The following is a 14,979-nucleotide window of genomic DNA, read 5'->3' as shown; positions in this document are numbered from 1 at the left end:
GAAAGCACTGGCCAAAGTCCTGAAGGAGCTGAAAGAGAAGGACATTGGTTCTTCCTTCAAAAACCTCACCGAACAGATCCGGGCCTACTTTGACGATGTATGTGAACAGAACTCTCCAACCCCAGTTCAACCGATCTTGATTATACTCGATTTACGATGTGTGATGTGGACTCCCTGGGCATTGCTCATGTCAGAGTGCAGAGATTTTAGGCCTCAGGGAAGGGAAGTATTTTACGGAGGAGGAGAACATTAGGAGGATGGGGATGACATCCCTGCTCCCACAGTCTCACCCTTCTGTTCGTGATTGCCACTGAGAACCTCAAAGAAAGTCTGAATACTAGATTAGGTAGCTAGATAACCATGAAAAGGGGGAGTGCAATAGAAAGTGTTGGGCCTGCTCTATACCGTTTTTATGTGAGAGGGTTGGAATGATAATTCTGTTTTGCAGAGAATTTTTGAGATTTCAAATTTTGGTTTTGTTCCTATTTGTGGGAACCCCTCCCCCAAACTTCAGAACTCCTTGTGAAACAGAATTACTATTCTCAACCTAGCTCTGTTGGAAGCCTTGGCCCGGGGCAGTCTGCTCTCAGACTATCCTGGTGCTGGGAACCCAGGAAACTCTGGGAGCTAGAGGTGCCAGGGAGTTGCAAATTTGAGAGCTAGGACCCCCAGGGTCATAGAATTGGAAGGGACCTCAGGAGGTCATCTAGTCAAACCCTCTGCTCAAAGCAGGACCAATCCTCAGCTTTTTATCCCAGTTCCCAAAATGGCCCCCCAGGGACTGAACTCACAACCCTGGGTTTAGCAGGCCAATGCTCAAACCACTGAGCTATCCTTCCCCCCAAAGCTGGGAGCCTATGATCCCAGTCAGCCTGCTAGATTGGCTGCCAAGGAGCTCGATGGGTGTACTGGCAAGACACCAGGCAGGTTTCTAAGGACCCTGCCTGGCTTCTGGAGGAATTTCATCAAAATTGAACTGTCTCTAAAATATTTTCATGAATCAGAAAATTCGAATAAAAAATTGGTTAATTAAAGTTTATCTGACTAGCTGTAGTTGCAATCACTTTACTTTAGCGTAGAAGAGACGGCTGTGTGAGGTGCGTGATGGGATTGTCCCTTACTTACCAAGTTGTGGGGCTTTCTTGGCTGTAGGAGAATGATGGTCTTCGCTCAGTGGCCTTTGTCCTATTTGGCATCCTGGCTCAGTTGACAAAGAAAAAATGGAAGGCCTATTTCGCTGAGCAGGTTCGAAAGAGCTGGGTCATACTTCTGCTGCACCTGCAAGACCCAAGCCCCGAGGTTTCAATGGTAAGACCAACAGTGACTTATTTACTAAGCCAAAGGAATCTTCCTCCCAGTGCCAGGGGAGCACTGCTATTCCTGCTTGTTGTGGAGGCCCAAATTCTCCCCTCAGTTCATTGCCCTCCTGCTGAGTCACTTCCAGCCAGGTTGGTCCATGGCTGCCTCACCAGAATCCAGGATAGGTCATGGGTCTGACCCCTACAGGTCTCTGTTCCTGTCTGACTCTTCACCCCAGGCCCCTGCCTCCCCAGAACAGAGGAGAGACCACAGATGTGCCTGGTGAAGCAGCTTTCATCGGTATATCTGTTCCCAAAAGACATTAATGCTACCTCCAGGTTTCAGTGGAAGCTCTCCCCTCTATTAGTCATTCCTGCATGTTTCTGCCAGTCACATCCAGATGAATCCTTTTTTGTCCTGGAATAGATGAGCAGTCACGCAGATGAGTTCCCTTTGATTGAACATAGCACTCGGTAGGGAACAAGTCAATGGTGTGACGCTCTTTTTCAGGAATGCAGAGCTACATTTCACCTCTGTTTCCCGTTTTTGGGACTGAAGAGACTCCAACATGCGATCAATAAGCACCTTGGTGGCAGAGCCGAGCTGAAGCCTGAAGAGCTCCAGGTGGACATTTGCAGACACCTTGTGAGTGAGCTGTTGAACTGTAGGAGATTATTGACTGGAGGGTGATGGGAAATGTAAATCTGCCCCAGATTCCCATTTTTTCCACTTCTACCCAGCCACCTGTTCTTGCTCTTATTTACCTGTGGTTCATAAAAGCATGTGCTGGCAGTCAAAGGGCACTTCTAGCCAGAGAGAGCTCATGTGTCCCTGATTTCCTCTAGGCCAAAGAAAATCCAGAACTGCTGGAGAACTTGTATAGCACAACCATCACGTCCTTCAGTAGCAGCTGGGAAGGGATCCGGGCAGGTGCCGCCAACTTAGCTGGTGAGAGATGATGCCCAGTGTCCTTTTTGATATTCCCATTGAGGGAGACAGAAAAAATCCCACTGTGCAGCACTGAGCTGCCATTAATCTCTCTGTGCCTCAGCTTCCCACCCATAGATGGAGATGTTAATGTCCCTACCTCTCCAGGATGGTGGTCGGAGGAATTTATTAGTTGCTATAAAGTGCTTCGGGATTGTTGCAGGGGAAGCATGGTGCAGTCATTTCGTAGTAGTGCCTGGGACACTGTCACATAGGGCATGGTTACACTTTGAGCTGGGGGTATAATTCCCATCTTGATGAGACACACCCGCACTAGCCCTTTGTGCTAAAAATAGAGAGTAGCTGCGGCGGCAGGAGCAGCAGGAGGTTTAACCACCCCAAGTATGATCCCATCCAAACCCCAAAGTCTATTCTCACAGTGGCTGCTCCTCCCACGGCTTGTGCTGCCTTAGCTACATTCTAATGCTAGCGCTGTCAGAGCTAGTGTGGGCCTGTCCCATTGAACTGGGTGTGATACCTCTAGCTCAAAGTGCAGACCTACCCAGTGCTGTTCAGTGCTCCTCACTGTGACTTCATCACTGGGAGGCAAGCAGCCCATCTCCCCATAGCGCCTGCTGTTTCACCTTCCTGGCCACAGCACCTTGTCAAGGAAGCATTAGGTTCCTCCTGTTTGGCCCTGTGGCCTCTTCTCCCTAGCACACCCATGTGAGACAGGCAGGCATTGGGGCTCACCTATCAGTCACCTTGTGAGATCCCTGCTTAGAACTCACTTATTCCTGGCCCCAGTCCTTTGCTCAGACCACTAGACCAAACACTATCTTAGTATGTCTCCAATAACTGACTGCAGTGGCAAGAGGAGCACAGACTGTTTCAAGCAAATGGGTTTTATGTAAACATTCTTTTTAAAAATGTCTCTCTCATTCTCTTCAGTGTGGACTCTAAACTGCTCTAGCATCCTCTTGCCCACAGCTCACCCTTAGGCCCACAGTAGGAGACCCCAAAGACCTGTCTAGGGGCTGCCAATATCACTTTGCACTCAACAAGGGAAGGTTTTATTGTTATTGTTGTTATTTATTTGACATTGTGTATTTAGGCATCATCCTGGAACACACAGACACTCAGCGTATGAAATGGCTGGACCTGGAACATCTGCTGATGTGTAAGTGATAAATACAGCTGAAGTCCTGCTCATTAATGAGTTATAAAGGAATTTAGCTGACAAGCAGCAGTAACCGATACCACTGGTGCAAAGTGCATCAGCCACGCATCAAAGGACAAATTCACTCTTGCCCAGTAGAAAGTCAGCCTTAATTTCCCCTGAAGGAGGAAGCTGCAGAAGGTGTGATATGAGTCAGTGCATCTCCTGGTTGTCCTGGCAATGCCCCCTTCCCAGCCAGTGCTCTCCACACTTTGGGCTTTATTGGCTTTCTGTGGACTCCCCAAGTGAGAAGTAGCCACTTTCTGCTACCCCAAATTTCCCACCAGCAATTTTGCTTCCAGTAGGTGCCCTGTATCATGCGCAAACCAGCTTGGACCTGGCCTGTGTTAAATTCCACGTTGAGTGAGCTCAGGCAGTGGCTCCTGAATAGAGCTGGAAAATAACTGAAAAGTGGAAGCTATTGAAACAATGGACCTTCTTCCATTTGCAGCGGAGTGGATGACTTTCTGGTAGAGTCAGGGTCTCCCCACAGTTGGGAGCATGGAAGGGACCCAATGAGGGACCCTAAAGCTTTGTTTGTATTGGAGAGCTGCTGTCGTGTGGTATTCAGAAGTAATAAGTCTCCAGCTAGTTCAGGCACAGGTGACTATATGAAAAGTGAGGCCTATTCATCTCTCATGTATTTTCCACCCCAGTAGAAGGACTGAGCCCAGTTTCACATTTTTCCATGTGATCATTCTGCTCAGGTACTTCAAGGTTCTGTGATCACGCTTAGCTGTGATTTGACAGTCTGTTCACTAACGTGATGTCCTCTGTAATTTCAGCTCTCCGGGTCCTAGAGAAAGACCCAAGTCCCACTGTCCAGCTGGTGGCAACTGAGCTCATAAGTGACATCTGTCCTGGCTGAGCGCTTGGCGAATGAAGCAGAACGGAGACAAACAGAACAAGGCGCTCCAGTGGTATAAGGGCCCTACCATCAATCAAATGTTAATCCCACCCCTTGACCCCGGCAGCAAGATGTGTCATGTGACCCCTCCAAGGACTCCTCCCACTGCCATCTACCGATCAGGGTGGGTTTCGCCCCAATAGGAATGCCCCGAGGGAAGACTTGACCAATCAAGGGGAGTTCCGGGGCAGGTGACCTGTCCTTTGTGTGACCCCTCTAAGAACTCCTCCCACTGCCATCTACCGATCAGGGTGGGTTTCAGCCACTGGGGATCACTCCAAGAGGAGATTTGACCAACTGGGGGGAATTCTGGGGTGGGGTGACCCATCCGGAAGTGCTTCATGTGACCCTTCTAGGAACTCCTCTCACCACCCTTTACCAGTTGCGATGGGTTTCAGCTGCAGAGGACTGCCCCAAGAGGAGAGTTGACCAAAACAAGGTAGGTTCTCGGAAGGGGTGAACCTCCCAGAAGAGGGTTGTGTGACCCCTCTAAGAACTCCTTCCAATGCCCTCTGCCAATCAGAGTGCAGCACATCACCTCATAAGTCCCAGCGCTGGGCAGAGGAGGCCATCTCTTACCAAGAAGACGTGTTTTATGAATTGTGGAAAGGCTGAGAGGAGACATGGACTCCTTTACCACTCCCCTGAGAACTTCAGACTTTGTTTTAGCCCCGAGGACCTTTGGGCTTGTATGGATAAAGCGCTATAGCAGTTACAGTTCCGAGGAGGGCCCTTTGACTCGACCATTGATAGATACCTCAGGACCCGACCCCGAACCCTCGTGAAGAACCCTGATGAGTGTGACGACTCCCCCCCCAAAGTGGGAAGATGATCATGGCTTGGGGGAGTCACTGGTGGACAAGGTGAACGGGAAAGACGTTGCTCAGGTAAATGAATGATTAAGAAGCGATGGTCGATCATGGGGGTATAATGGGGTTAGGAATCAACTTGGCATTGCATAAATCTAAGAACAAGCAGAGGGTTGCTTACACTGTTTTTTGTCTGAAAATCTCTCAACAGCTCGACGATGCCTTTCAAGAGGCCTTTGAGAACTTACACATTGGTAGCCCTGTTGTGCATCAGCTGTTTTTGCTCCTGTCTGAGATGCGGATCTCAAGAGGAAAATCCGGAAAAGGACAAAATAGAAGAATGAACCAGCTCAGAGTCTTTCGTTGTAAGGGTCATGGCGTCCATTTTTACAGGTGGCTGTCAAAGGTTGTGTTAAACCAGGCAATTAATTAAACTTATTTAAATGTGTCCCTATGACTGTATCCCCTCCATACTTGCGTTAGTAAAAGACGGTACCAGGAACAGTCCTGTCTCCACAGACAGCTCTGTTAATGAAAATAGATTACATCCCCAGGGATGCTGGGAGCTTTGGTGGGGGAATCCTCTTTTTGAGTGGCCAAAAAGCACAGTAAAACTTTTTAAATAGAAGACAGGTAACAGCTTAGCTTTCAGATCAGATGCTTACACTTTACACAAACTGGCTCAAATACATTTTAAATGAAACAAGACCATTGTTTCAGATGTGGACGCGCAATGGCAGGAAGATCTGGTAGATGTGCACCGGTTCTCCAAACACAACAGAGGCTTTAAGACGTATTATCTGACTTTATAAAGAGTGACAACCGGAGCTTTCACAGAACTATACGTACCAGTCCTGCTGATGTTAATCCTTCACATTCTCTGAAGATATGGAAAACAGTTTATAGAGATGGTTTTAAAATAAAACCAGTTGTTGCCCCTTTTAGAAAAGGCGACCACGTGAGACTATCTAAAGTCAAAGGAGCCTTTGAAAAAGGTTATGAACAGACGTTTACTGATGAGCTATTTATAGTGGATGAAGCCTTAACCAGGAGCCAGAGACCTGTATACTGATTAAAAGATTACGAGGGTGAGACAGTTACTGGATCTTTTTGCCCTGAAGAATTACAAAAAGTAAACCCCAAACAAGACAGGATTTACAGGATTGAAAAAGTTCTAGCGGATAAAGGAAAAGGGAGAAAAAAGCAGCTACTGGTGAAATGGTTTGAGGAGGCGATAAGTTTAACAGCTGGGTGGAAGCTTCTCAACTCTGTGACATTTAGACGTGAACAAAACAAACAAACAAAAAGATTCCTCCTGCAAAGACAGAGAGAGAGAAAAATGAGCGACAGCGGGTTCTACATTACGTTGCCCAGCAATGCCAGCTCTGCAGTTTTTCCTCAGAACACCAGCTTGAACTTTACAATATGGCTAATTAAGCCCTGGGATATCCAGAGAGCCTGGGAGGTGGGTTAGTGGAAATACAATACCCGCACAACCGGAACACTATCAATGAAGACACCCCTTTTGAAATCACCTTTGCAGGTGTGGCATGGAGTTTATCCTACAACGAGGTTATTACTCGTCCATACCTGAATTATTGGATCATATGAACAGTACTGTGGTTCGTCATCCCACACCGCCTGAGGTGGTCATGAACTACGACCCGGGGGGTAGAAAAGTTAGTCTTAAATCTGCCAATTTTACTTGTATGTTTTCTATCAGCGGGGAGCTAGCTAACATTCTAGGTTTGGGCCCGAAGCATAGAGTCCAAAAATTCCCCTTCTCAGCAGACATCACACGGCTTTTAATTTCTTGCGTCTGTTCACAGATATTGTAGAACATGAGTTTGTGGGGGACTTTTCTGTTCCCCTGTTACATTGTCTCTCTGTCCGAGGAAGGAACAATGAGTTTGTCACCATCACCTATGATAAACCTCATTACGTTCCTGTCAGAAAACACCACATCGATACCATTACCATTGAAATAAAGACAGATCAGAACAGACACGTCTTGTATTGCTTTGGCAAGGTGATCATCAAGGTGCACCTGTGTCCCCGGAGAGAGCGAGGTTTCTAAAAAGCAAAACATTTGGCGATCCTAAAAAATTACAGCGACCCCACCATCTACAGGAACTATTACAAAGCCCAGGTGGGATATGCCCTTCCTGGATGTACGAGGCTGGCGTAGGTGGAATATTCCATAACCAAGCCTCTGCAACCAGATTTCGAGGCAGAACACTGCGTGAGAGGATACATGAATCTGGTACAGACAGCTGGTAAACACGTGAAAGATCGTTCTCTGTTAATCAACCGTGAGGTTATACCTTGTTTGCCTTTGACCTGTCTCCCAACCAGGAATGCACCAATCACTGTTCCCTGTTTAAAACCGGGAACCTGAGAGCAGAAATACATTTTGGGATGGCTCTAACCATCACCGTCAATATGATCGTGTATGGGGTTTTTGACAACATCATAGTGATAAATCAGAGGAGAAATGTTCTGCTTGACTATATGTGAACATGGACACCGTGCAGCTCTCACGTGTCTCATCAATGACCCCTTACACAAAAAAGAATTCCCTTATGATTGGCTCCCTGGCAGCAAGTTGTCTCAGAAACCCTTAGGTTTGGTGGTCAACACGCATCCACATAACCAACCCGGTGAACATTGGCTCACCTTGTATCTGGTGAAGTGTAACCGTGGAGAGTTTTTTGACTCATACGGGCACCCCCCCCCCCGAATAGCGTGTTGTTTCCTAAAAGCATTATGAAATTTTTAAACAAAAATGCCACAGATAATGTGTTTCACAATAGACAATTATAAGACCCCCACTCTGTCGCCTGCAGCTATCACTGCATGTTTTTCTTACATCATCGTAGCAAGGGTTTATCTTAAATTGTATTCTAACGACTTAGTGCTAAACGACCGGATGGTGATGAATTTTGTAAAAACTAAATTTAAATTCTTGGGCATATCTAGCCTTGCTTAAAACATGTTTCGGCAAGCCCAGACATGTGTATCTTGCAATGATTTTTATAGCTATGTTATCCAATACTCTCAGGCATAACAGACAATGTTTGTTTGGCATTATCCAACACATTTTCCCATAGTTGCTAGGCCCCGCAAGAATTGCAGAAAGGGGTGTTTCCACCTCAGATCCATTTTTAAAGCCATAGGGCAGGGTTTTAAACCCTTCTCCTAGGACCTTCTTGGTGGAAACAATTTTCTGTGTTTTTCTTAAGGGTTTTTGTCTTTATTTGCCACTGATTTTTGTTCCTTATGATAGAGGGCTGCTGAACCTCTGTCTTTTTGGAGGTGTTTTCTCACAGGCCCATGCAATAGTCCAGAACTAGATCTTTCAAACTGTCCAAGTTGATCTTTTCACAATTTGCTACGTTCAGGGTAATACCTTTTGACTTTCATGCAGGCCTTTCTTCCCGATAGCTTTTATCTGTATGTTTTCGGTCCTGCTGACACAAACTCGGTGATGTGTTGATCTGGCGGTGTCTTGCCTAAATAATTCCGCAGAGGAGGATTCCAGTCACCCTCCCTTTCACACATATCACCAAGTCAGTGTCATGGTACAGGCACTGCTTTTGAAATCTGTCTAGCAGTTTGTATAGTTCTATGCGGGCATAAGCAGTGGTGAAACAGGCTATGAAAACACTGGTATTTCCAGAGACAGAGTACTGGTCTTTTGGGTCCTTTCAAGACATTCATGCTGTTTCATCGTCGATAAACTTGCAGGATGGAACCTTATAGTTGGGGGAAAACAGGTACTGAGAGAGTTCGTCAGGGTCTCTCACACTGCTGGTATTGGGTAGGTTTGTGGAGCAGATGATATTATTATTATTATTATTTATTATAAATCACATGAAACTGTCTTGTAAACTTAAAAATAGAAAAATACCCTAATGAATATTTTATTTAAAAAGTCATAGCTTTAAAACAAAATAATCCATTTCAGTCTGTATAACGAACAGGAGTTTTGAGTTTGTTTCTACCATTTAAAACAACAAACCCACAAACTTTTTTTTAAATACACCTCATTTTGCAAAATAAAAACCAAACGGCTTTTAAAATCAACTTTTAAAATCCAGGTTAAAACACATTTTGCACACTAAAAAACCAACACCCTCTTAGTTTGAAACACACCATTACCATCAGTTTGCAGCCATATACTTAAAAAAAATCCCACCTATGTTTTACAGAGAGAGAGAGAGAGTTTAAAATACAGTTTGCAACAAAATAGTTTTCAATAATCCCACACGCATTTAATAGCCAATTGCAGAAAGTTACCTTCTACTACAGGATAAAGTGTTGCAGGAACATGCTTGTTCTGTCCCCCTCAATGTGTGTTTGGGCCTTTGAATTAAAGAACAAGCAAAAACTGTTAGTTAGTATTAGTCCCAAATCCCTATACAACCTGTGTAGTACCTGACGTTATTAAGCAAAACTACAGTTACAATGGTTTTTACCTTGGCCTGGTGATGAAATGCAATTTAAAGTTACTAGTTCCATGCTAAACAGATCACACTGCAATAAACATAGTCACCATTATTTACTAAGACAGCACGGCCAACGAGTGATATTATACAATATATATTTTCAGAGTTGAAAACAGGGAGCATACCTCCTCTTGCAGCCCAGCAGCCATTCAAGAGATTCTGTTGAAAAAAACAACCTCAGGTATTTTGGAGACGTTCATACCATCCTAACCCTTTGTTTCAAAAGGACTTCAAAATAGTAGCGAGCAGGTTGATTTGATGGCTACAGCTCTGAAATACTAGAGACTTAAGGACTTTAGGCCCCTTCCTAACATTCCCTTTTGTGAGCTGGGGTGGGGGAATTAAGCTGGCTGCACAACTCAGCTGCTTTTGGCTACATTTTTTCTTTTAGTTAAAATCCATTTTTCTGCAGGGCCTTCTTACAGTACAGTATTAAACAGTAAATCCCCAATCCTTAATGTAACTGTCCCCCCCTCAGTCCCAAGTGGGGACCTTTTGCAGATATCAATACATCTCTTTGGGGCTTGTTTTTTAAAACATTTCTTTCATGCATATTATTTGGGGTGGGGGTTGAAATAAAATGGTTGTATCACAACCATAATAAGCCCTCCAGAGCTTTTAAATGTTTGATTGTCTTTAGAGCAAATGCTTCTTCTAAAGCATGGTGCAGGTTTGTGACCCCTTGAAACATTTCAGTTTTGGTTTAGACCCTTGTGGGGGTGGGGCTTTGGTTTGTTTGTTGTAAATATATTAATTTAAACTTTTAATGGCTTTGAATTGACCCATAGCATCCAACCAACTCCCGAGTCATATTTAAACTGTCCAATAGCATCTGCAAATTCCTGAAGTTTTATTTCATTTCATATTAATCAGAACTCACCCACCCACCTCCCTTACCATGGGTGCACACCAATCAAATTTATCCCTATGGCAACAACGATAAGTAGTCACAGTTAGCTTCGCTATTCAGTGGGGGTGTGGTTAAAACCATTCAGGTCAACAGGATTAGTCAACTCTATTGTACTCAAACACATGTCTGAACCATCCCTGTTTGTTTCACTGTTGTAAGCAGAGTCAGGATGAGATCTACCCTGACATTTGGTGGTGAGTTGTGGAAAAGAACGTCAGGGGTTGATCTCGTTTGCACAGGCACACGCACCCCGCCTAGCATGAGCCCACAGTAGCCCAAATGATCACTTTGGCTGCTGTGGGAACCCCAGTTTCTCTGTTACTGAGGCAGAAAGAATAAAGTGTTGTTATCCTGATTATGTGAATCAAGGACAGTGGACCTGTACTTGGCCTTTTATGGCAGAGGGACTCGCCATCAACTAAGTAGCACTCGCTAGGCAGGGGACGTGGGTTCCAAAACTCAGCAAATTGAGAAAGGCTGGGGAGAGGTATTTGTACCTGGTGAGCCCCAGACACTAATTCTATCTCTTCTTCCTGTCTCCACTGTGAAATGTTAGTGCTAATTTTGATTCCATGCAGAGTCTGATTACAGACTGCAGAGCTGAATTCACTTTGGGCTAATGGTGAACCAGCACTGAGTCCTCCCTACTACTTAACACAGTAAGTGGTGATTTTGGCTTGTAGTAGGGGAGCCTCAGTGCCCCACTGGCTGAGGGCTTGAGCCAGTTTTGCATTGTGTTATTGGAATGGAGTTCCTAGCAACTGAACGCAGCTCTTGTTGCTGCCAACTCTGATGGGCAGAATGGTTACACTATAAACACATTTTTAGGATTTTTCTCCTCCCACAACATACATTTACAGCTTTTGCTGTAAAAGGGTCTTTTTTACACAAAACCACAAAAGTTAGATTCTCACAAACCATTTTTTTTATTTAAAAGACATACAGCTCCTTGAAAACAAACCAAGAGGCTCCATTAAAACTTTTAGCTCACTTAAGGGCCAGAGACCTTCTAACAGAAATGCAGATAGTCACAAAGCCCTTTTCAATAGATGTTTTTTAAATTTACATATTTAAATTGACAAATTTACATATAAAGTTGAAGTCTAAATCACAGCGTCATGGTGCCGTTGGGCTGGGGCATCTATGACATAGCCCTCATAACCTTCAAAAAGCTTTTCCCTAAGACAGTTATTAAGAACAGCATAAATAGCAATGCATACAATAGTCCACATAAATTTTTACACTCACAATGTGGCACTGGCTCAGCGAGTTCCATGCCAAACCTTCTCTTAAAGTCCTTATAACCTTCATCCTCGAAGTCCTCTTCAACAATTTTTAGCGGCGTTCAGCAAAAACAAGACGGGCCCGGTTCATCTTTGCTGCTTGATGCAACGTTGTCCAGGGCCTCCGGGTCCTCTAGAAAGGCATCATCGAGCTGTCTCAGACAAGAAACAAGTGTAAGTTCTCACTGCTTGTTTTTTACATTTACACAACCCCAGGTTCCTAACCTCATTACACCTCATCATCAACTGTCGCTTCTTAATCATTCATTTACCTGAGCGATGTCTTTTCCATTCAGCTTGTCCGCCGGTAACTCCCCCAAGCAATGATCGCCTTCCTCCTCCAGGATGGTGGACAACGAGAGGCCACCATGCTCATTGGTGTGTCTCGTGAATGGTTGGGCTTTGGGTTCAGGTTCTGGCATATCCATCAATGGCTGGGCCAAAGGAATCCCCTTGGCTGTTCCCTCATCCTCTTCGGAACTGTTGCTGCTGTAGCACTTTCTCCACACAAGTCCAAAGGTTCGCGGGGCTAAAACAAAGTCTGAAGTTCTCAGGGGGGTGGTAAAGGAGTCCACGTTTCCTCTCAGCCTTTCCACAATTTCTGAAACATGTCGACTTGGTAAGAGAGAGCCTCCTCTGTCCAGCTCTGGGACTTGTGCGGTGATGGTGCGGCACTCTGATTGGCAGAGGGCATTGGGAGGAGTTCTTAGAGGGGTCACACAACCCTCTTCTGGGTGGTCACCCCATCCCAGAACCTGCCCTGTTTTGGTCCAATCTCCTTTCAGGGCAGTCCTCTGCAGCCGAAACCCATCGCGACGGGTAGAGGGTGGTGGGAGGAGTTCCTAGAGGGGTCACACAAACCACTTCTGGATGGTCACCCAGCCCCAGAATTCCCCCCAATTGGTCTAATCTCCTCTCAGGGTGCTCTCTAGTGGCTGAAGCCCCTCCTGATTGGTAGAGGGCAGTGGGAGAAGTTCTTAGAGGGGTCACACAAACCCCGGAACTCCCCCTGGTTGGTTAAATCTTCTCTCGGGGCGTTCCTATCGGGGCAAAATCTATCCTGATTGGTATAGTGGAAGGAGTTCTTAGAGGGGTCACATGACACACCTTGCTTCCGGTCATGTGTCCGCTTTGACGCCCAGAAGTAATACCCCCATGTGGTGAGGCTTCTGATGACCAGTGGGCAGGGCTTATTGGGTCAATAGGTGGGGTTAAGTTTTGATTGACAGTAGGGCCCTTATACTCCTCGCTCAGCTACCCAAAATTGGAAGAAGACAGAGACAACTATAATCCTGGGCAGTATTCGCCGTTGTCCTACTGCTCAGATGCTGTAAGTGAGAGAAGGATCAGGCCCTGTAAAGTAGCCTGGGTTGATTTTTATTACTCAAAGCGTTTTTATTACACATCAGGACATCTAGTCATTCTGATGGACATGCAGCCTCTGGACAAGCTCATTGATAAGCATGTACATTATACTGCTTGCTCAGGGGTCATTGCTATAGTAACAGCCAAGTACTGGCCCAGATCCTCAAATACACCTGAGCTCTAGACTCTGGGCTGTTCTAAATTACGCTGTCTTGTAACAGCCATTGCTGCACTGGAGATAGCTGTAGCACAACGCACACTGTGTGTGCCATCTTCTGTTCCCAGCTCACACACCATATACTTGGGTAGGAAGCTAGGAGTTGGTGACATACAGCCAGCTACACTGGCTGTGAACTCTCTGTGCTGGTTCTCTGGGTGTTAGGGATTTGCACATGCTGGGGAATTCCTAGCTGCCTCTTAGGGCAGCTTTATGGCTACTTTGCCCTGCTCCACTGCAACATAGGGCAGCAAAAGGGTGACTTTACAACTAACCCCACCCTATTGATGCACCTACCCGTGGTTGTTAGGAGTCTGTGTTCAGGTATCCGGGTTTGGAAAACCCACTCCCCTGGCATAAAGTTGTCTAATGGCAACCAAAGGCCAAATATGCCTTTAAACATCAGTCCCCTTGTTTTTCAAATATCTATTTGAAACACCACAAAGCTGATAGAGATTTAAGTGCCCTAATCAGCACCTCTGCAGGTGGCTATAATGGGTATTTAGGCTTCTACCTGCAGATTTTAGTGCTTAACTTTAGTCACCCAAGGCCTTTGTATTTGTCTTGCCCAAGCCTATGAGTTGCTGAGTGTTCTCAAACTCCCACTGATGTTATTGGGAGATAAGGATGCTCTGCCCTTCAGAGAAGGCGCTCAGCAGATATAACTCATCCTCCAAAGTTAGCTACTATGATCCTTCACCTCATATCAAAAGGTCACTGAATGGTCAGGTTTCTAGTCTCCATCACCACCTCATTCCCCAGTTTACTGTCCCCTTGGGTGCAGGGCTTGTGAGGATTCACCAGGCAGCAGTTAGCATAGGAGGGCGAAAGGCAGAGGGAGTCTGGGATGTTATTGCTTATAGTTCTCAATGGGGAGACAACGTTCCTGTAACAGCTGAATATTGGAAGGAAATCAATAGAGAGCCCTGTTGAATTGACACATTCTGCTAATTCAAAAGTGACTATATTAAGTAAGATGGGTTCCCCTAATCTTGTAGTGTTTCCTGTTTTGGTGATTGTTTTCTATACCGGATCCAGCAGCTTATTCCCAGTCCATGTTTTCATTTTGTTATTCCCTAGTATTCTGCACTCTGTTTATGTGTATTAAGGGGCACTGGACAAATACTGATGACTCTTCACATTTCTTTTTCAGGTGCTGGCCATGTATCTCACAAACAAGATCATATGTAAATAACCCAGCTCTGGATTTTGTATATACTGTGTACATATTTCCTATTAAACTGTTTGAAGTATCTGTTTCAATTGCTCAGAGGCCTGATTTCGTCTTTCAGAGAATTGGGGCTTCCTCAATGTCCTCTGTAACCATGATGTGGGGGCTTCCTCCTTTGCCCTTTCTCCGTGGAGCTGGACGAAGACCTCAGCTCAGCGCCTCTCTGGGGTCTCTAACCACTCTTCCGCAGTCCCCACAAAGCTAGCTCTAATCCCTGTAGTTAGTGGCCTGGGGTTTGGTTCTTAATCATATTCTCATCTTTGTTTTTCTGGGAGTTCAGTGTTGCTGATGAATTCTGGGTTGT

General features: G+C 45.4%; 1 long non-coding RNA gene across 1 annotated transcript; it reads left to right on the top strand.

Moving 5' to 3' along the window:
- Positions 1-1,654: 1,654 nt before the first annotated feature.
- On the top strand, positions 1,655-4,466 carry LOC120394869. Its single transcript, XR_005592418.1, has 4 exons — positions 1,655-1,944; positions 2,145-2,247; positions 3,341-3,406; positions 4,231-4,466. It is a non-coding gene; the product is annotated as an uncharacterized LOC120394869 (long non-coding RNA).
- The last annotated feature ends 10,513 nt before the right edge of the window (positions 4,467-14,979 follow it).

Source organism: Mauremys reevesii, unplaced genomic scaffold (genome assembly GCF_016161935.1).
Source record: "Mauremys reevesii isolate NIE-2019 unplaced genomic scaffold, ASM1616193v1 Contig81, whole genome shotgun sequence".
Lineage (NCBI taxonomy): Eukaryota > Metazoa > Chordata > Testudines > Geoemydidae > Mauremys > Mauremys reevesii.
The sequence above is the reverse complement of the archived record's forward strand: the minus strand, read 5'-3'. Positions and strand labels throughout refer to the sequence as shown.